Genomic DNA, 22,206 nt, shown 5'->3' with positions numbered 1-22,206 from the left:
TTGTAAGGGAAATAACTATATAAGCATTTTTAGAGAGTTACTTCCCTTATAGATGCCAATTCGGGCTTTCTTAGCCATTTCTGTTTGGGTGTCTTCAAGCCATGAAGTCGTTGTTCTAAAAGAACGCTGGTCTCCTTGACAACGCTTTACGACGTTGATTTCCTTACACTCCCTTCCCCACAGCTTCACGAAAGAGGGAAGAAGGGGGAGAAGCAAACAGGTGCAGGTGTGACCATGGACGCCAACTCCGCCGCCATCGACACACGAAAAATTATGCATTAAAATGGAATAAAAAATGATGTTAAATTATTTTTAAAATCGTAGACTCATCGTAGACGCGCGCTAATACTCAGACGGGCTCGATATGAATCACGACTATAAGATACCCGAATTTGGTTAAACTGCACCGCAAAATGTGGGAGTAGTTAGGAATCTAAATCGAAGGGGACATACACTCACACAACTACAGTTTTATATATATAGATATACATAAAATGATCCTTCTCGAGCCATGCCGGGCTCATAAGGGCCAGTTTCCCGGTTCCATCTGGACGGAATGCCGGTCCGTCGCAGGATTACTCATTTTTGCCAGCTGAGTAGACTGGAGCAACGTAAAAATGAAGTGTTTTGCTCAAGAACACAACGCAACGCCCGGTCCAGGAATCGAAACCACAACCTTACGATCATGAGTTCAACACCTTAACCACTAAGCTACGCGCCTCCACATATATTATATATATATATATATATATTATATATATATATATATATATATATATGTGTGTGTGTGTCTCCTCCACCGCCTCCTTCTACTCCTCCTCCTCCTTCGTTTTTTTCTTCTCCGTCTCCTACTACTCCTTTTTCTTCTCCTCCTCCTCCGTCTCCTCCTACTCCTCCTTTTTCTTCTCCTCCTTCCCCTTACCCTCCTCCATCTCCATCTTTTTTCTTCTTCTCCGTCTCCTCTTCCTACTTCTTTTTCTTCTCATTCTCCTCCGTCTCCTCCTTCTACTCTTCCTCCTTTTTCTTCTTCCTCTCCACCTCCTTCTTCCCCTTACCCTCCTCCATCTCCTTCTCGTCTTTTTCTTTTTTTCCGTCTCCTCCTCCTCTTCTCTTACTTCTTCGTCTTGTTCTTCTCCGGTCGCTGCAGCAACTGCGAGGTTATAGTTGTCTTCGCCGTTCCTCTCTTTGAATTCTTTCCCTTCTTGTTCCTATTCCCTCTCTTCTCTCTTTTTTGCTTCCACCCACGCAAGGTCCTGGCTATGAAGTAAATAATAAGAGAGTCACAAGCATTTAAAATTATCTAATTTTAACCAGTCGGAAGGCGCCACTGCTGGACAGACCGGAAGTAATGACTATTTATTCCCATGAGAACAGCAAACAAAAACTTTACATCAGTGTTTTTCAACCATTTTTTGCCTATGGACCCTCTATTTTACTCGGATGAATCTTCATAGACATTCGATATTTAAAAAGTCTAGGTCGCTTGACGCCATCACCCCCTTCGACAAGAGTATCATTGATAAAGAGCTGGCAAAATGTTGGCCAGCAAAAAATTATTTTGTGTCCAGGGGTGTCAGGTATGCAACGGTGTGGTTGCTATTTGACACCCCTGAGATAGCTTTATAATTATTATTAGGAACTACATTTTTACTCTTTTACTTGTTTCAGTCATTTTACTGTGGCCATGCTGGAGCACCGCCTTTAGTCGAGCAAATCGACCCCAGGTCTTATTCTTTGGATGCCTAGTACTTATTCTATCGGTCTCTTTTGCCGACCGGTAAGTTACGGGGACATAAACACACCAGCAGCGGTTGTCAAGAGATGTTGGGGGGGGGACAAACACAGACACACCAACACATACACATATATATATATATATATATAGATACATACGACGAGCTTCTTTCAGTTTTCGTGTAGCAAATCCACTCACAAAGCTTTGGTCGGCCCGAGGCTATAGTAGAAGACACTTGCCCAAAGTGCCACGCAGTGGGACTGAACCCAAAACCATGTGGTTCGTAAGCAAGCCACTTTTATTCATAAAATTGGCCAGGAAAGCCGTACACAGATGAGTAGCCGCGAGCTGGCCAAAAACATTAATGAGATGAGAATGATAATGATGAACAAAAATGGAAGGAGCACCGGCGCCCGCTGGCCGATTACCACTCAAAATTACTTTTATTCAATTTTACACAAAAAATTCACCAAAATTACAAAATTTTTCTTAATCTTCCTCTTTCTCATCCGAGCCCCTGCATAAGTTCCCTGCCGCCTGCAGGAAAGCCTGCATCGGCACGTCGGAGTCCGGAAGAAAAGTAAATTCTTCTTTTCTAAAGGTCACCAAGACCTCAAAAAGATCTTTTTCTGTTATGACCTCCGCAGCCACCTGCGGAGGCCAACTTGGACAGTCAATGCAGACCGAGTCGTAACGTTGTCAGTCGAGAAGTCTGTTCAAGAATCCCTCGACAGCCCCTCCTTGTGATAGAAAATGACGAGTTCCACCTCTTCGTCACGGGGAGGGGCCTCAGCCTGCACAATTTCCACTGTTTCCTCAGTGGCACAATTTCCACTGACGGAATCTTTTCTGCCGGTGGCACACATCCCATCGGCAGATCATTGGGATCTGACGGCGGCACATCAACATCCGCCGACCGTCTCCCATTTTTTTCTTTTTACTTCTTTTATTTCTCTTCTTTGGGCTTGCGGAGGTCAGGACCTCTATCGGCTTATCCGTGAGGTCTGCCTTCTCTCCCGCAACTTGTATGTCTTTTGGTGAGCAACCATTGTTGCTCGCCTTTCTTTTCCTTTTCGGGGAGGCAACCGCCTCCACTACTTCCTCAGTCTCCCCCTCCAATGGGGTGGGGGCGGAGAGTACCTTTTCTTTTTTTCTCTGCTCCAGGGCCTTACCTCGGCCCTGGGGGCAGTTCTTTTTGATGTGGCCTGGTTCTAGACACAGGTGACACTTCGGGGGAGCCACCCTCAAGAATCACCGGCCATTACCAAAAAATTCCGGGAATACTAGGCCTCCGGCCGACTGGGTCCAAAAGATCAAAACTGCTTTTGACCCTGTCCGATCGGTCGCGGCCTCCACCCTGACACCGAGGAGCTTGGTTCCGCTACCGCCCCGACCTCTACGAATGAACTGTTCTATCAATTCATACCGAATTCTGGGCGGCATCCCACATACCCAAGCCCTCATTATTTTCTTCCCACAATAAGTGGGGAGGAACAAAATCTCATCCCCTTCTAGGTGTTGACTTTCCGCAATGCAAGCTATCTCAGGGGTGTCAAATAGCAACCACACCCCTGGACACAAAGTAATTTTTGCTGGCCAACATTTTGCCAGCTCTTTATCAATGATACTCTTGTCGAAGGGGGTGATGGCGTCAGGCGACCTAGAATAGGTCCGTAGTACCACCCTCCTTCTCTCATGGTTTTCAAGCCACTGCTTGGGTGGGACAATCTCCTACTCCAAAGCGGTGGCCTTATTTTCCTTCATATTAAAATGCCCACATAAAATAAACAACAAACAAAAATTCTAAACACAGGAAAAATAGAGAAAACTGTTCAATAAAGGCAGAAGAAATGAAAATAATAGTTCATACCAAAAATAGTTCATACAAGAAAAAGGAAAAACATCAGTTCACAAGGAGTAAATAAAAATATATAGTTCCAGACAGAAAAAAAATTCAGGCCACAAAGGTATTCCGGCTCTATTCGATCTCGGCTCCTTTGCAGCTCTCAATTTGATGGTAAAATCCAGTTCTTTGCTTGTAACTAAGCAAAAAAAAATTTAATCTCTTCTTCAAATCCGTAATAATCAAAACCTCTAAGTTGGTTTGAAAACAACAAAAATTCTCCTTCAGTTTTTCTCCACTGTAGAAAAACAACAATTTACATCAAATAATTCCGGTTTGCTTCTCGGGCTGTTCAAACAAGCTCACCGGCAACAAGCCACACACACTTTGCTTGCTAAACAAGCAACAAATTCACCGCCAAGAGTTAGCGAAAATGCACCAGGGCAGGGTAAAATATACCGTAATAAAAATAAGACAATAATTCTACCCAGCTCAGAAAAACCAAACCCACTCACCGTGACGTCGACCAGATACACGTCTTCAATAAAAGCGGAAGAAAAATTGTTCAATCTTCGGAGGCAAAGACACTCCTCCAAACAGCAGTTCTCACAATTATTTTAAAATTCTTCAAAATGAACAAATTTTTCGTAAGCACAATACTCCTCCAAGCAACAATTCTCATAATTAAGTGAGAAAAATATTCACTCAACATAAACCGCTAACTAGGAAGATGAATACACCTCGAAACAAAAAATTCTCACAATTAAGCAAGAACCAGAATTCTGAATCCAGTAGGACTTCCTGTCTGTAGAAAAAAAATTCTCAACAAAAATTACCACTGGACCCAAAAAACCAGAATCCTACCTTACAATGGAGCTTCAAAATCTTTCAATTCGAGACGGCTTCAAAAGCATATCTCACCGCTTCAGTGCCAAACACAACACTGACTCGCACATGCGCAATGAGATAAGCAAGCTACTTACCGCCTCTCCTGCGCCTGTGTATAAAAAAGATTGTCAAAACATTTTGTGCATTTTTGGGGTATAACCAGTTTATTGCATTTAAATTTTAACAATAAATTCTTATATGGATCCTCAAGGGCCATTATATGGACCCTCAAGCACCCGCTCGAGACCCACTTTTTTACATGTTCTCTCAACCTGCTAAAAATAGCAGTCAAATCTTCATTAAACTACACCATAACGTTTAAAAAGAGAAACAAACAACACTTGTGCACAACACCTTTTGTTTCCTCGTTTGAGGCAGGCCTAATGGGTGTTCTTTAATAACATTTGAATTAGACTCAATCTCCAGAGATACTCTTTTGCTCTTTTGCTTCTTTCAGTCATTTGACTGCAGCCATGCTGGAGCACCGCCTTTAGTCGAGCAAATCGACCCCAGGACTTATTCTTTGTAAGCCTAGTACTTATTCTATTGGTCTCTTTTTACGAACCGCTAAGTTACGGGGACGTAAACACTCTAGCATCGGTTGGTAAGCGATGTTGGGAGGACAAACACAGACACGCAAACATATACACACACATACAACTGAGCGCCCTTAAAACACTTACTGAGCCCCACAGACGGATATTGGTTTCAAATTTTGTCAAGGGCATAGTCCTCTGTACTGAACTTAGTACTCATTTTATCAACTCCGAAAGGATGAAAGGCAAAAGTCAATCTCGGCGGAATTTGAACTCAGAATGTTAAGACGGACGAAATGCCGCAGTATGTTAACGATTCTACCAACTATGTTAACGATTCTACCAACTCACCGCCTTAATCAGTCCTAATAATAGTTTCAAATTTTGGTACAAGGTCAGCAATTTCCTGACAGGGATGAGTCGGTTACATCGACCACAATAGACATCAGGTATGTATTTTATCAACTCCGAAAACACTGCGACAAAATTTGAACTCAGAACGTAAAGACGGACGAAACGCCGCTGAACATTTTGTCTGGCGTGCTAACGAATATGCCAGCAGGCCGCCTAGCTGCTGCTGCTACTACTACTACTACTACCACTACTACTAATACTATTGCTGTTGCTATTACTACTTTATTTGTTTCAGTAATTTGACAGCGGCCATGCTGGAGCACCACCTTTAGTCGAGCAAATCGACCCCAGGACTTATTCTTTGTAAGCCTAGTACTTATTTGCCGAACCGCTAAGTGACGGGGACGTAAACACACAAGCATCGGTTGTCAAGTGATGTTGGGAGGGAGACAAAAACAGACACACACACATATATATACATATATACAATGGGCTTCTTTCAGTTTCCATCTACCAAATCCACTCACAAGGCTTTGGTCGGACCGAGGCTATAGTAGAAGACACTTGCCCAAGGTGCCACGCAGTGGGACTGAAACCGGAACCATGTGGTTGGTAAACAAGCTACTTACCACACAGCCACTCCTGTGCCTATACTACTACTACTACTACTACTACGACTACCAATAATAATAATAATAATCCTTTCTACTACAGGCACAAGGCCTGAAATTTGGGAGAGGGGATTAGTTGATTACATCGACCCCAGTACTCAACTGGTAATTAATTTATCGACCCCGAAATGTTGAAAGGCAAAGTCGACCTCGGCAAAATTTGAACCCAGAATATAAAGACGGACGTAATGCTGCTAAGCATTTTGTGCAGTATACTAACGATTCTGCCAGCTCGCCTCCTTAATTTGTTCTAACGATAGTTTCAAATCTGGACAGAGAGTAAGTCGATTACATCGACCCCAATACACAACTGGTATTATTTTACTGACTCCGAAAGAATGAAATGTGAAGTCGACCTCTACGGAATTCAACTCAGAACTTAAAGACGCATGAAATGCCAGTAAGCTTTTTGCCGAGCGTGCTAACGTTTCTACCAGCTGGCCGCTTTCCTGCAGGTCAATATTAAATGTAGTTTCGCTTTTCTTACGATAAGATTGTTTTACTTGGTTTGGTGGTGGTGAAGGCGTATGACTCAGTGGTTAGAGCGTAGAGCTTACGATCGTGAGGTTGTGTGTTCGAGTCCCGGACCGGGCTACGCGTTGTGTTCTTGAGCAACACACTTTATTTCACATTGCTCCAGTTCACTCAGTTGTAGAAATGAGTTGCGACGTCACAGGCGCGAAGCTGTATCGGCCCCTTTGCCTTTCCCTTGGATGTTATCGGTGGCGTGGAGAGGAGACGCTGGTATGCATGGGCGAGTGCTGGCCTTCCATAAACAACCTTGCCTTGACTTGTGCCTGGGAAGGTAACTTTCTAGGGGCAATTCCGTGGTCAGTCATGACCGAAGGGGGTCTCAGCGGTGGTGGTGAAAGAACAACATCAATACCAACATTGTCATCGTCGTCGTCATGAACATTACACTTCATACGATAACAACGTTGGTAACCACTTCTTTTTCTACCAGTTTTTACTTTTAAACTTTGTTTACGATCTTATGATAGGAAAAGAGAAACTATTGGGTTATCCGGAAAGTTCGTGCCAATTTATAGTAGCTTAACTTTCAACTTATTTTAGAACATGGTTGAGTCTATAAAATAGAATTTAACTACACCTCCATTTAGAGCACAGCTTAAGCTATCTTTTCGTGGAAGAAGGTTTATGTTCCTATAATCAGTGTTAATTCTGTAACCCTTTAAAATGGAAGATAAGAAAGTTCATTTCCGGCACTTGATCCTTTGGGAACCAAACAAAAATTGCTGCAGCTCGGCTGGGATGTGTCACCCCACCTTCCATATTCACCAGATATTACTCCTTCGGATTTCCACTTATTCAGGTCTCTGCAGAATAGTCTTAATGGTAAAAATTTCAATTCTTTGGATGACATAAAAAGATATCTTGATGAATTCTTTGACATGAAACCACCTCAATTCTGGGAAGAGGGTATTTTCAAGTTAAAGGAAAGATGGAGACGCGTTGTGCAACAAAATGGTTCATATTTGGTTGATTAAAAATGTAATGGCAGGTATGTATTGACCGTTTTCTTTCCTTTAAAAATCGACACGAACTTTCCGGACAACCCAATACATTTAATATCGACCTGTGGGCTTAGTAAGCATTTCAAAGGTGGTCAGTTCGATAAAAGTTTACTTCCCAGCATATATGGATTTCATTTTGAACCTGTCTCAGACCAGTCGCACAGTTTTCGTCCCTTTTTTAATGCCTTTTGTTGTTGTTCTAAATGCTATGTTTTGTTGTAAATGTTATGTAAATGTTATGCTTAAGCAATATTTGGCAGGTTGAGAGACCATGTAAAAGTTTCATGTGAGCTATTCGCATGCTGCTGCTGATGATGAGGATTATGATGATGGTGATGATGATGACGACGAGGAGGAGGAGGAGAGGAGGGGGAGGAGTGGGATTCTGCAGATTGTAATGCTGTATAATTTTGCATTGAATATAATATGGATTCAATAGCATTTACATTAGATTAAATTTAAAAAGAAAAAAAACAGGAATGAGTGAAAAACCAGTAAATTAGAAACAATACAAGAACAGATAAAGACATTGTTTCAAGAACGAATCATTTTAATGAGAGAATATTACAATCAGAATCTTTTGCGAATTGCTTTTAAATAAAATTGACGTAAAAATTTTACATTCACTCCGGTGAGAAAATGATAAGTATTAAACGCAAAATATTTTGCGGGTGTTATTTCTGTTTGTATTTTTAAACAAATGTTTTTTTCATTTTTTTGTAGAAACAATAAACTCCTATTGTTTTCACAAAAAGACGTTTTTCATCCCTATTTTAAGACAAATCCATCATAAGCTAACACATCTATCCTTATAGCTACCACCTGCTGGTGGTTTAAGTGTTGTGCAGGCATAGATAAACCATGTTACTATACTTGACTATGTCTGCTACTTGTGAAAAATGTACTGCGAAGATAGGACAGCATAATATATATGGGGGTGTATAAAATGTAAACAAATATATATCGCATGCATTTAAATATTTATATATATATATATATATATATATATATATATATATATAATTGGACTGTATAGAAAAACAAAAAACGAAGACAGGGGCATGATCAACATGCAAGCGTATTAGTTTAACGTTCGGGAAAATGAAAAAGTTTTTTACGTTTCGAGCCTACGCCCCTCAATAGAAGGGAATAAAAGAAAATAAGCAAAGAGAGAGAGAGAGAAAGAGTGAAAACACTTGTAAATGTCAGCGGTCCGGCTTGAAATATATATGTATATATCTTTATATATATATATATATATTTCGTTTTGGGATTTGGTTTGCAAAATTCTTTATGTGAGTTCGTGTGTTGAAGCATATTCTGTTGTGTCTGAGGAGAGTCATTAGAAAGTAGAAAGTAATTTTCTTCAGGACTTATTCTTTGTAAGCCTAGTATTTATTCTATCGGTCTTTTTTGCCGAACCGCTAAGTTACGGGGGACCTAAACACACCACCATCGGTTGTCAAGCGATGTTGGGGGGACAAACACAGACACACAAACATATACATACATACATATATATATACATATATACGACGGGCTTCTTTCAGTTTCCACCTACCAAATCCACTAACGATGCTTTGGTCGGCCCGAGGCTGTAGTAGAAGACACTTGCCCAAGGTGCCACGCAGTGGGATGAACCCGGAACCATGTGGTTCGTAAGCATGCTACTTACCACACAGTCACTCCTACACCTATATTGTACTGTATCTTTTTTTTCTTATTTTTATAATTTGTATATATTTTCATTATAAATGCTAAACAACGCCACGGAGGAATCGATGTAAGCTTAAAAAATACTCCACGATAAGCGAACCGCGATAGGTGTACCGCGATATGGCGAGGGATTACTGTAATCTGAAATATTTTTCTCTTTGGAATCCGAGATGTATCTAAATAAGTAGACCAACGTTTCTATTTTTGAAGACGGTGTAGATATTGTACTGTACTGAATTGAACTAAATCCATTATAGGTTTCTGGTATCGATGAAATAGGTACCAGTAATATATTGCTATCTATTCACATGACCTTAGTACTCTTTGACAACGGGATATGTGCCTAAAAGAATGAATCATTATGCTTTGATGATGAAACTTGCACTTCCGACCCTCCATAGTAATATTAGCTCCCCGGAATAGCATCCAAGTTCCTTGCGAAGCCATGCTCATAAGGCCAATTTCTATGTTTCTCTGGCGTGTATATTTCCAACTGTATGGGACGCCGCTCCGTCTCAAGATTATTCATTTCAGCCAGCTGTGTAGACTGGAGCAACTTGAAATGAAGCGTTTTGCTCAAGAACACAACGGATACCCCAGTCCACGATTAGGATTAGGATTCGAAACCACAATCTTACGATCATGGGTGCAACACCCCTAACCACTAAGACACGCGCCTCCACTTAGCTTGATGCAAGCAATGTAAAATTAGTTTCTCTCACTTGTTGTTTGGTACGATCACCAGAATTTTTCAGCAACCCATTTAAATGGAATGGAAATCGTTCGTTCTTTCAAAAATTTTTTCCATAGAAATGTAGCGTTAAATAAAATTTGTAAATAATAATAATAATAATAATAATAATAATAATAATAACTTTTTTCTAAATGAAAGAAGAAAAAAAATATGCTTAAGTATTTCAATAGTCAGCGATCACTCAGAATAAAGGCGACATTAGCGATATTTGTAAGAAAATTTTATGCTTTGTAAGATATTTTTTGTTAGACATTTTTGATTATTTTCATATATATATATTTGTAATTTCACCGATTTTATATATCGGAGGCATTGACATATAAACAAAGAAGATATTTTTAAACATCTCTCTGGATGTGATTTTATGATTTCTTGTCTGCTATGATATTTTGGTATCGTCGTCGGGCTATTTTCCTTCTTTTTTTGTTTCTTTTATGTTTCCAATACAACCACATCCAAATAGCACAACCACAAATTTGATCGTATGAAACGGATACTATTGATTCCATAATTAGAAATAATTGTCCTTTTCTTAATAATGGTTTCTCATAAATACATTTCTGTATCACGCTTTCTGCTTTCATCAAATTGCCCACGCAAAAAAAACTATCTTTTAAACTATTCTCACAAATTCTGTATGGCTGCTTTTTTTTTTAAATTCTAGCTTCCAACTTATACGAAGTGTTTTGTATCTTTCTTTGTTTTATTGTCATTGTCTTTATTTTGACGTTATTTTGTTTCTTTGCTGCTTAATTCTGTTCCATACAAAACGAAGTGGTAAATATCTGTCTAATTTGATTCAATAATTTTCATTATTTTCTACTGATTAAGGAGGGAGATGGCAGAAACGTCTGTCATTACGTTCTGAGTTCAAATTCCACCGAGGTCGACTTTACCTTTTATCCTTTTTGTGTCGATTAAATAAGTACCAGTTACGCACTGGGGTCGATGTAATCGACTTAGTCCGTTTGTCTGTCCTTCTTTGTCCCCTCTATGTTTAGCCCCTTGTGGGTAATAAAGAAATAGGTATTTTGACTGCCGTTACGTTCTGAGTTCAAATTCCGCCGAGGTCGACTTTGCCTTTCATCCTTTCGGGGTCGATAAATTAAGTACCAGTTGTGTACTGGGGTCTATCAAATCGACTAGCGCCCTCCCCCAAGATTTCGAGACTTGTGCCTAGAGTGGAAAAGATTACTTGCTGGCAGAATCGTTAGCACGCTGAGAAAATTGCTTAGTGGCATTTCATCTATCACGATCTGCGTTCAAATTCCGACAAGGTCGACTTCGCTTTTCAACCCTTTCGTGGTCGATAATATAAATACTAATTGAGCATTGGGGTCCATATAATTGACTAACTTCCGCTCCCAAAATTTCAGGCCTTGTGCCTATAACAGATAGGATTATTTTCTACTTATTCCTGTCTCTCACACCAACGCTATCTGAAATAGGTGCAAGGTGATACATTTGAAGGTTCGTATCGTTTTAAGAGATTGAATTAACCCTAGTATATGGCAACAATATATGATCTCAACTTTCGATGGATGAAGAGCAAAGCTTACGCTACTAACAGTAGAACGCCGGTTTTAATAGTACTATATTTCATATACGATTATGAAAACTATGTGGAAGCCCGTTGAGTGTGTGTGATGATTTTGAATTTGAGCATACACCTGGTAGTATGCCGTTTAAAGCCTGTTCACTGTTTTCGGCTACCTGATGTCATCAACAGTATTGATGACATCAATAAATCCCGTTGGATTTACTTCAGAAATTCCTTCGTTTCTGTTGAGTTTGTAACATACGAGAGAAAGAGAAATATAATGGGATTCATGAGTTTCATTATTAACCACAACGATCTCTTCGACACATTTTGCATCGGTCCCCATGAGGAACCAATGCCAATGCAAGATGGGACGAAGTATGTATGTATGTATGTATGTATGTATGTATGTATATGTATGTATGTATGTATGTATGTAATTCAGTTTTAATTTAAGATTTGTTGCCAATTGAGAAGGAACCGATTTCTAACCTAGATTCAAGGTTCTTTCATTGAAATTTTAACATCAGTTTTCTGCATGTTTGCGTGTCTGTCTATAGTGTTTGGAGTCAGTGAATGTGCAGATTTGTATGTTCTATTTCATGTCTGTATCCTCATGCATACAGTTGCATGTCTAGACATGTACATATATTCTTCAATACTAAAATTCTGGAACGTTTTACAGTTTTAAGGTGGCTTCTAATTAACTTTCTACTTTCTCGTTTTGAGAAAACTAAATTCTCAAGATTGGTGCTCGGGCATTTTGTTACATATTCCAGTGCCCCAATAATTACAGGTATAAACCTGAACTTGTAATCCATAGTTCAGAGTAGGTGTATTCTTTCTCACTTATCTTTACTTTTATGTTGAAATCCGCTGGGCAGCTGATTTCCACTGTGGTACAGAGTTTCTCTTCTCTGTCCCAAATCACTATGTCTGGTACATTAACCTTACATTTTATTGACGTTTTCCCTGGGACATTCCGTCAGTACTCTATCATAGTATGAGTGGTTATGGCCTCTATCATAGTATGAGTGACTATGGCCACTCATCTCTATGACCTGAGGATTATCCTTAAGACCGATCTCATTATATAATGTCTTATGTATGTATGTATGTAGTATGTATGTATGTAGTATGTATGTATGTATATGTATGTGTGTGTGTGTGTGTTTGTGCTTGTGCTTGTTTTTGTGCCCTTCAACAACTTGACAACTGGCGCTGGTTTGTTTATGTCCCCATAGCTTCGTGTTTTGGGAAAAGAGACTAATAGTAGAAGTACCAGTCTTAAAAATGTATGTACTGGGGTCGATTCTTTCGACTAAACGCTTCAAGGCATTGCTCCTACATGGCCGCTGTCCAAAGACTGAAACAAGTGAAAAGAAAGATAAAGTAAAAGGAATTATGTTCCATGTTCACCCCTTCCATTTTATAATTTTCCTCCATCATTTCATATTCTATGATGCTCTGTTTAGCGCTCTATCAAACGTTCTTCAGGCGTTTTAACCCAAAAGACATATTTCAAGAACCAATAGCGGTCCACTGAATTCACCAATGCTTTGACTGATACTGTATTTGAGCACTTTGCAGAAATAAACGACACGTTTTGTCCGACGCTTTACCGACTATTTCAGGTAATTCTCTTTGTATTCTGTAACAAAATTAATTTTGTTATATAACTAATAACTCTTGCTGAAAATTAATATAAGTTTTGATATAGAACTTTGTAATGATCAAGATTTCTTAATATCATATGTGGCAATAATATATATATAATAACGCAACACGTAATATCAATAAAAATATCATTTATATTTACGAATGTAAATATGAAATCTACGGCTTTAATAAGCATTGACTGACTAGTTAATTCCAATAGATTTATTAACATAATATGTATTCGTAATTTTATGTAAATACGAAATTTTCACTTATTGGGCTTTATATGAATAAATCAAAAATTCAAATGTCGAAGAAGATATAAAACTGCACGCAAATATTTCATTAATTCTTATTAATTACTGTACATATATATAAATATGTAAATGACACTGAATTATTACGAAATTGAGTTAGAGGCATAGAAAGCATCTCTTTTGAATTCATTGTTGATAAACACACACACACAGTCACACACATACACACATCGTAGCTGATATGTGTGTGTCTAAGTGTGTGTGTTTGTGTATGTATGTGTGTTTGTGTGTGTGTATGCGTGTGTGTGCGTGTGTGTGTGTGTGTGTGTGTGTGTGTGTGTGTGTGTGTGTGTGTGTGTGTGTGTGTTTCAAAGCTTCATTAAGTACACGACTATGTTCAAGATGTATCTTTTTTTACTCAACGTCTTTCGATCTCCACCATCTCATTTTCAAGAATTGAAATTATTGTATTCGACATTCGTGTTGTTTCTTAAATACTAATTGAATTCGTGTAGACCTTCCCACCAATGCTTCTTTTTTTTTTTTGCAGCTCACATCATGCATCAGCAGTCACATGTTTTGTTTGTTTGCCACGGTCAAATCTTCTCTGTTAGGTTTTGTAATTTTTATGTCAGTAGCTATGTGTTTATATTATATACTTATATATACCTTTCCATAAATTATCTTTACAACTTGCAAAATAATATTGTGAAAGTGGGCGCAAATGGTAATATCATAGGTGCAGGAGTGGCTGTGTGGTAAGTAGTTTGCTTACCAACCACATGGTACCGGATTCAGTCCCACTGCGTGGTACCTTGGGCAAGTGTCTTCTACTATAGCCTCGGGCCGACCAAAGCTTTGTGAGTGGATTTGGTAGACAGAAACTGAAAGAAGCCCGTCGTATATGTGTATATGTATATATATGTGTGTGTGTCTGTGTTTGTTCCTCCAGCATCGCTTGACAACCGATGCTGGAGTGTTTAGATCCCCATAAATGAGCGGTTCGACAAAAGAGACAGGTAGAATAAGTATTAGGCTTACAACGAATAAGTCCTGGGGTCGATTTGATTCGACTAAAGGCGTTGCTCCAGTGTGGCCGCAGTCAAATGACTGAAACAAGTAAAAGAATAAAAGAATAAAATGGATAATTATAAACACGCTGTATATACACAGACGCACAAGCACGCACACTCTCACACACATACACATACACACACACATATTATATATGTGTGTGCGTGTGTGTGTATATATATATATAAGGTGCTTGCCATAAGTGTTAAATATTGTATAAGAACGAGCTTCTCTGTCCGCACAAAATCAAAGTATGATATATGTAAACAGATGTGTTGTAAGAAGCTTGCTTCCCAACCACATGATTCGGCGGTTACTTTTGGGTTATCTCACCCCTATTAAAAAATTCCCACTAAAAAATTGGGTTATCTCCCCACTAAAACGTCGAGATTGAATTAAAAGGGGTCGATCGTTTTAATTCAATACTTCAACACATTGTTGACGTTTGGCCTCCCCATGAGGCATGGCATGATTTGTTATAAAAATGTTATTAGATTCAATAAGATGTTTAATTGTTTCAGGTTTCATGTTTATTAACTTATTTTGTTTTGTAAGATTTGATATAAAAACATTATCAGATTCGATAAGCTGTTTAATCTTTTCGCTTTCATGTTTATTAATTTTTTTCAGTTTTGCATGATTTGTTATAAAAATATCAGATTCAATAAGATGTTTTATCTCTTCACCTTTCATGTTTATTAATTTATCAGGGTTTTTTTTGTTTTATTGAGGGTTAAACAATTTTATTTTAGGGTGGGGAGATAACCCAATATTTTGATGGGGGCAAGATAGTACCGTTCGGCGTTCAGTCCCACTGCGTGGCGCCTTGGCCAAGTGTCTTCTATAGGCTCGGGCTGAACAATGCCTTGTGACAAAGTCCGTCGTATATATGTGTGGATTTGGTGGACAAAGTCCGTCGTATATACGTGGAGTGGGGGCTATGTGTGTGTATACGGCAAAAACCACAATTTCAACTGCTGTTCAAACTGGAATTCTGGTACCGCACGTATGTGAGCACCCAGAACGCCTACTTATAAATTTGGGTCTTCCTGACGAAATCTTTTCATATCCTTTACACATATGTGTATGTTTGTGCGTGTATGTGCGTGCGCGCATATCTATATGTGCGTGTCTGTGTTTGTTCTTCACCACTGCTTTACAACCGGTGTTGGTATATTTATGTCTCCCGTAACCTAGCGGTTCGGCAAAAGAGACTCATAGGCATAAAAAATCAAGTCCTTGGGGTCGATTTGTTCGACTAACACCCTTCAAGACGGCGCCCCAGCATGACTGCAATCAATTGTCCGAAACAAGTAAAAGACTATAATTAAACACATAAATTTAACAAATTCATATATTTATCCGAAGACTGATAAAAAGGTTGAAGAGCCTCAATTTTTGAGCCGTATTATGTTCTCATCATTTCACCAATTTAGGAGAAATAAGCAGCCAATATGTTTATAATAAGCGTAGGAGTGGTTGTGTGGTAAGTAGCTTGCTTACCAACCACATGGTTCCGGGTTCAATCCCACTGCGTGGCACTTTGGGCAAATGTCTTCTACTGTAGCCTAGGGCCGACCAAAGCTTTGTGAGTGGATTTGGTAGACGGAAACTGAAAGAAGCCCGTCGTATATATGTGTATATATATATATGTGTGTGTTTGTGTGTGTATGTGTTTGTCCCTCAACATCGCTTGACAACCGGTGTTAGCGTGTTTACGTCCCCGTGACTTAGCGGTTCGGTAAAAGAGACCGATAGGATAAGTACTAGGCTTACAAAGAATAAGTTCTGGGGTCGATTTGTTCAAAGAATAAGTTCTGGGGTCGACTAAAGGCGGTGCTCCAGCATGGCCGCAGTCAAATGACTGAAACCAGTAAGAGAGTATAAGATTAAAGGAGTAGCTAAGGCAGCGAGAATCGTTAGTACGCCGGGCAAAATGTTTAGCGGCGTTTCGTCCGTCTTTACGTTCTGGATTCGAATACCGCCCAGATCAACTTAGTCATTCATCATTTCAAGCTCGATAAAATAAGTACCGATTAATCACTGGGGTCGATCTAATCGACTAACCATCTCTCCCTGAATTACTGGCCATCACCAAAATTTGTAAACTAATATATCCAGTGACTGCAGAGAAGAAGGCTGCTAATTTGCACACATACGTAGAAATGCAACTCTGTGTGTGTGTGTGTGTGTGTGTGTGTGTGTGTGTGTGTGTGTGTGTGTGTGTGCGTGTGTATGTGTACAGTGATGGATTCGAGGGTTTCGTTTATTTACCAGTTGGTTTCTGAATTTCACCAGAGTATAAATATCTATAATGGGGATAAATAAAAAAAAATTTTTTCAATCGAATTTACAAATTTCCCGATAGGCAAGTGAGCATATTATTTATAACGTACAGCGAACTACAGTACGTTTGATTCACCTGTCATCATTGAAAGACGTTGAAAACACTATGCAAAATTCTATGCAATATTTTCAGTATTTCATTTTGTTCACTTTCTTTTTCATACGAATTGACTCTCGTCTGTGTATGTGTCGATCATGATGTATTTATGCGTGTAGATATGTATGGCTACGTACATACATTCATACATAAGTGACTCTGTGTGTTGGTGTGTGTGTGTGAGTGTGTGTACAATGATGAATTCGAGAATTTGGTTTATTTACGAATTGATTTCTTAATTCGCCAGAATATAAATACCTATAATAGCGATATTTAAAAAAAAATTAAATCAGTTCAAAAATTAAATAAGTTAAAAAGCATGGGTAAGCGACGCATAGTAAGCCATATTACAATCCACGAAAAAAATTATCTGCGCTCAGAGTATGCACCGCCCCTCCGATGCCTTTTATTGTTTTCATAATCACTATATTTTGCTGCTGCTGCTGCTGCTGTTGTTGTTGTTGTTGTTGTTGTTGTTGTGGTGGTGGTGGTGGTAGGGGTTATTGTTGTTATCGTTTTCTAATTCCGGTTGAGTCTTCAAGGAGCATTCCCACCCTTTTTTTTATTGTTTCAGGAATTCTATATCAATGAATATTTAATTAATATTTTCATGTTTGTTTACGAAGTTTGTTTGTGTAATTCCAAAGAGATTCGGCAGCTATTTCTCGCAGTGTGAAAAATGCATACTTATTATTAATTTGGCTCGTGATGTTACCAATGTTCAGCACCGACTCGGCCAATGGGGTGCGTCTATATATAAGCCATACATAACTAATTATGATATATACAGGATGTGACGTTGTTTCCATGAATAAGAAAACTTCTCTGTAAAAATAGGTCACGACAGGAGTGTAGAGATTTCGTAGATTCTGGAATATGAAATCTTGGCTCATACCCTGGTATGAGTCAAAAAAGGCTTAAGAAAGACGCTTAGTTATAATGGTTAAAAATCTTAATTATGCGCTCATATGAAATGCACGAGATTATATTTACATTAACAGTGTGAGTGTGTGTGTGTGTGTGTGTGTGTGTGTGTGTGTGTGTGTGTGTGTATGTGCATATGCTGATATGTGTGTGCATATGCTGATATATGTGTGCTTGTGTGCGTGTGTGTGTGAGAGAGACAGAGCGCATTGTAGATTGCTTGAAGTATTGTAATATCGAAGAAGGGAAAAAGAAAAAATAAGAAATGCAGAAAGTTTCACAAAACTTTTATATGTCAGGCGCAAAGGCCCATACTCAGAAGAAAATAGTCTGGGAAATGTCTAGTTACGCAGGTTCCATAAACCTGTTCAAATTCCGTGGTGGTGGCGGTGGTGGTGGTGGTGGCTACAGCTCAACTCCGATCGGCTGTTAATTTTCAGATAGAGGCGGTGGATCGATAGAATTTCTTTTATATGTAGATTATCAGTGTCCCTCTCTGAAGCCAGTATGGAGGCGTTTATTTCCTTGATGGTGCTGTCGCATCTGGTCATGTGTTTGCGATACTCCTTAATTCGGACGTGGGGTGGTCGCGCTGTGCTACCGATGTAGTAGTTGGTGCATTTGAACCACAGAAATGGTGCATTTGAATCATACTATGCACTACGTAGACACATGTTAGTGTCGCGAACGAGGCAGTTCGTTAGTGTACAGGGCTGTTGTACTGAACGTGACCGCCTCGTTGATAGGTGTTAAGATAGGAATGGTTCTGAATTGGCCAATAGAATGTCGAGTCCTTTCCTGCGGATAGCCCTGTAAATAGAGGAGATGGTCTTCTCATTGACTTCCATGTTTTGAGTTGAGTATCTTTATCAGGCTGTTTCATTTTCCAACCTTTACACACACAAACACACAAACACACACACAGAGTTCAATATAAGGAGTTATTTTGGAAAAGGATGGAAATAAGTATAAAGGGAAATAAGAGAATAAAAGTAAAAATAAAAATATATGTAGGATGTTATAGTTGCAGTTCCATTATTCAAGGAAAGTGGAGGGCAGAAGTGGTAGAAATGGTGCTTGTCCATGTATGAACATTCTGATAGTTCATATTTTGTCATTACAAATGAAAAGTGTGGAGATATAAATTCCATATTATATATATATATATATATATATATATATATATATATATATATATATAAGTCGGCGTGCTAGGAGAGTCGTTAGCACGCTTGACAAAATGCTTAGCGAACGCATTGTGACCAGCGGTGTGTCCTACATCTGATGGACTGGTCGGTCACGTGATGATGATGATGATATATATATATATATATATATATATATATATATATATATTATAGTGTAAAGAGTTAGCGGTTACAATAACAGACTAAGGGATAAAACTACGTAATATACCCCGGGCATTGGTGTGTAGGCACACTATACACGTAGAATGCAGATAGCAACAGGATAAACAAGAGTTTATCGGGAACAAATGCAAATAATCAGAAAATGGAGAAAACCTCATCGATTGGACTGCATTTATAGTTTTTATTAATATAAAGTATGACATAACAAAATAGGTGACGTAACGTAATACGTCATCTATTTTGTTATATCATTCTTTGTATTATAAAATAAGCTATAAATGTGGTCCAATCAATGTGTTTGTTAATCTGAGATTTTCTCTATTTTCTGGTTATATATATATATATATATGGTGTGTGTGTGTGTGTGTGTGTGTGTGTGTGTGTGTGTGTGTGTGTGTGTGTGTGTGTGTGTGAGAGAGAGAGAGGTGCAATGGCCCAGTGGTTAGGGCAGCGGTCATAGGATCGCGGCTTCGATTCCCAGACCGGGCATTGTGAGTGTTTATTGAGCGAAAACACCTAAAGCTCCACGAGGCTCCAGCGGGAGGTCGTGGAGATCCCTGCTGTACTCTATCGCCACAACTTTCTCTCACTCTTTCTTCTGTTGGCCTGCTCGCTTAGCCAGCGGGGTGGCATCATTTGAAGGCTAAAGCAATGCAAAGTGCATTGTGAACAGCGATGAATAACATCTGATAGCCTGGTCGGTCACGGTGATATATATTGTATGTGTGTGGTGTGTGTGTGGGTTGTGTGTGTGTGTGTGTGTGTGTGTGTGTGTGTGGTGTGTGAGAGAGAGAGGGGCAATGGCCAGTGGTTAGGGCACGGTCATAGGATCGCGGCTTCGATTCCCAGACCGGCATTGTGAGTGTTTATTGAGCGAAAACACCTAAAGCTCCACGAGGCTCCAGCGGGAGGTCGTGGAGATCCCTGCTGTACTCTATCGCACAACTTTCTCTCACTCTTTCTTCTGTTGGCCTGCTCGCTTAGCCAGCGGGGTGGCATCATTTGAGGCTAAAGCAATGCAAGTGCATTGTGACCAGCGATGAATAACATCTGATAGCCTGGTCGGTCACGGTGATATATATATGTATGTGTGTGTGTGTGTGGAGGCGCAATGGCCCAGTGGTTAGGGCAGCGGACTCGCGGTCGGAGGATCGCGGCTTCGATTCCCAGACCGGGCGTTGAGTGTGTTTATTGAGCGAAAACACCTAAAAGCTCCAAGATGCTCCGGCAGGGTGGGGGGCACCCCTGTTGTACTCTTTCGCCACAACTTGCTCTCCCTCTCTCTTCCTGTTTCTTGAGTAACGCTGGAGGGAACACAAACGCCACAGAAACCGGGAAACCGGGCCCATGAGACTGGCTAGGCTTGAAAAGTGGGACGTTATATATATATAATAAAATATTAGGGAATAAATCCAAAAATACAGGGGAAAATCAGATTTAGGATTAAATCCAATTTTATAGTATAAATATATTATATTATATTATATTAAATTAGAGATAAAACCACTATTAGGCAAATCAAACAATGAAAAACATAAGCCAATACATAAAATTAATTTAATTTATATTATTTTAAATATATATCAAAGGTATTAAAAGTTTAATAAAAGATAAAGAGTAAAAACTACGATCGTTTCATTACTAAACCACGCTAAGATAAGTATTTATATATATTTAAGATCTTCAAATATTGTATAAGTCTTTGGTGTAATAATATTTTCCTTATGTAAATATCGTTGTTTATGTAAAGGGTAAAGACCCCCTTCGGTCATGAATGACAATGGGATTGCACCTAGAAAGTTACCCTCCTAGACACAAGTCCGGGCAAGGTTGTTTATGGAAGACCAGCAGTCGCCCATGCATACCAGCCTCCCCTCTCCACGCCACCAGTGTTATCCAAGGGAAAGACAAAGGTCGATACAGCTTGGCACCAGTGACGTCGCAACTCATTTCTACAGCTGAGTGAACTGGAGCAACGTGAAATAAAGTGCTTTGCTCAAGAACACAACACGCAGCCCGGTCCGGGATTCGAGCTCACAACCTCACGATCGTAAGCTCGACGCTCTAACCACTGAGCCATGCGCCTTCACATAAGAATTTCGCTCGGCGTGCTAACGCTTCTGCCAACTCGCCGACTTGAAGGCGCATGGCTCAGTGGTTAGAGCGTTGAACTTTCGATCGTGAGGTTGTGAGCTCGAATCCCGGACCGGGCTGCGTGTTGTGTTCTTGAGCAAGGCACTTTATTTCACGTTGCTCCAGTTCACTCAGCTGTAGAAATGAGTTGCGACGTCACTGGTGCCAAGCTGTATCGACCTTTGTCTTTCCCTTGGATAACACTGGTGGCGTGGAGAGGAGAGGCTGGTATGCATGGGCGACTGCTGGTCTTCCATAAAAAACAACCTTGCCCGGACTTGTGTCTAGGAGGGTAACTTTCTAGGTGCAATCCCATGGTCATTCATGACCGACCGAAGGGGGTCTTTACCCTTTGTTTATGTAATGATCTAATTATCGTAATTTTCTATATTATTAGATATTAAATTTAAGTTTATTCGTAAGATACTACTTAGCGATAGATTTGTTGTTTGATAGCAAGTATACGAGGTGTATAAAGTTAGGCTTTTGTATATACATGTTTTAATAGTATTAATTGTAGTTTTAAATTTCTTATAATTAAATTAGATAAACTTTGATAAACTTAGATATGTTGCGACTAAAGATTGGTCCAAGCCATGTCTAATTTAATAGCATAACTTAGTTATTGTTTTATTAAATTGACATTCGCTAGTTATTCCCATTGATAATTATATTTATAGTATTTATAGTATTTATTCGATACTATATTACTACGAATTGATTATTTCTATAAGTATTTTACATAAGATTTCCGAAAGTTCGTTTAAGTTTGTT

The sequence above is a fragment of the Octopus sinensis genome, linkage group LG10 (genome assembly GCF_006345805.1).
Source record: "Octopus sinensis linkage group LG10, ASM634580v1, whole genome shotgun sequence".
Taxonomy (NCBI): domain Eukaryota; kingdom Metazoa; phylum Mollusca; class Cephalopoda; order Octopoda; family Octopodidae; genus Octopus; species Octopus sinensis.
This window is presented reverse-complemented; position numbering follows the sequence as displayed.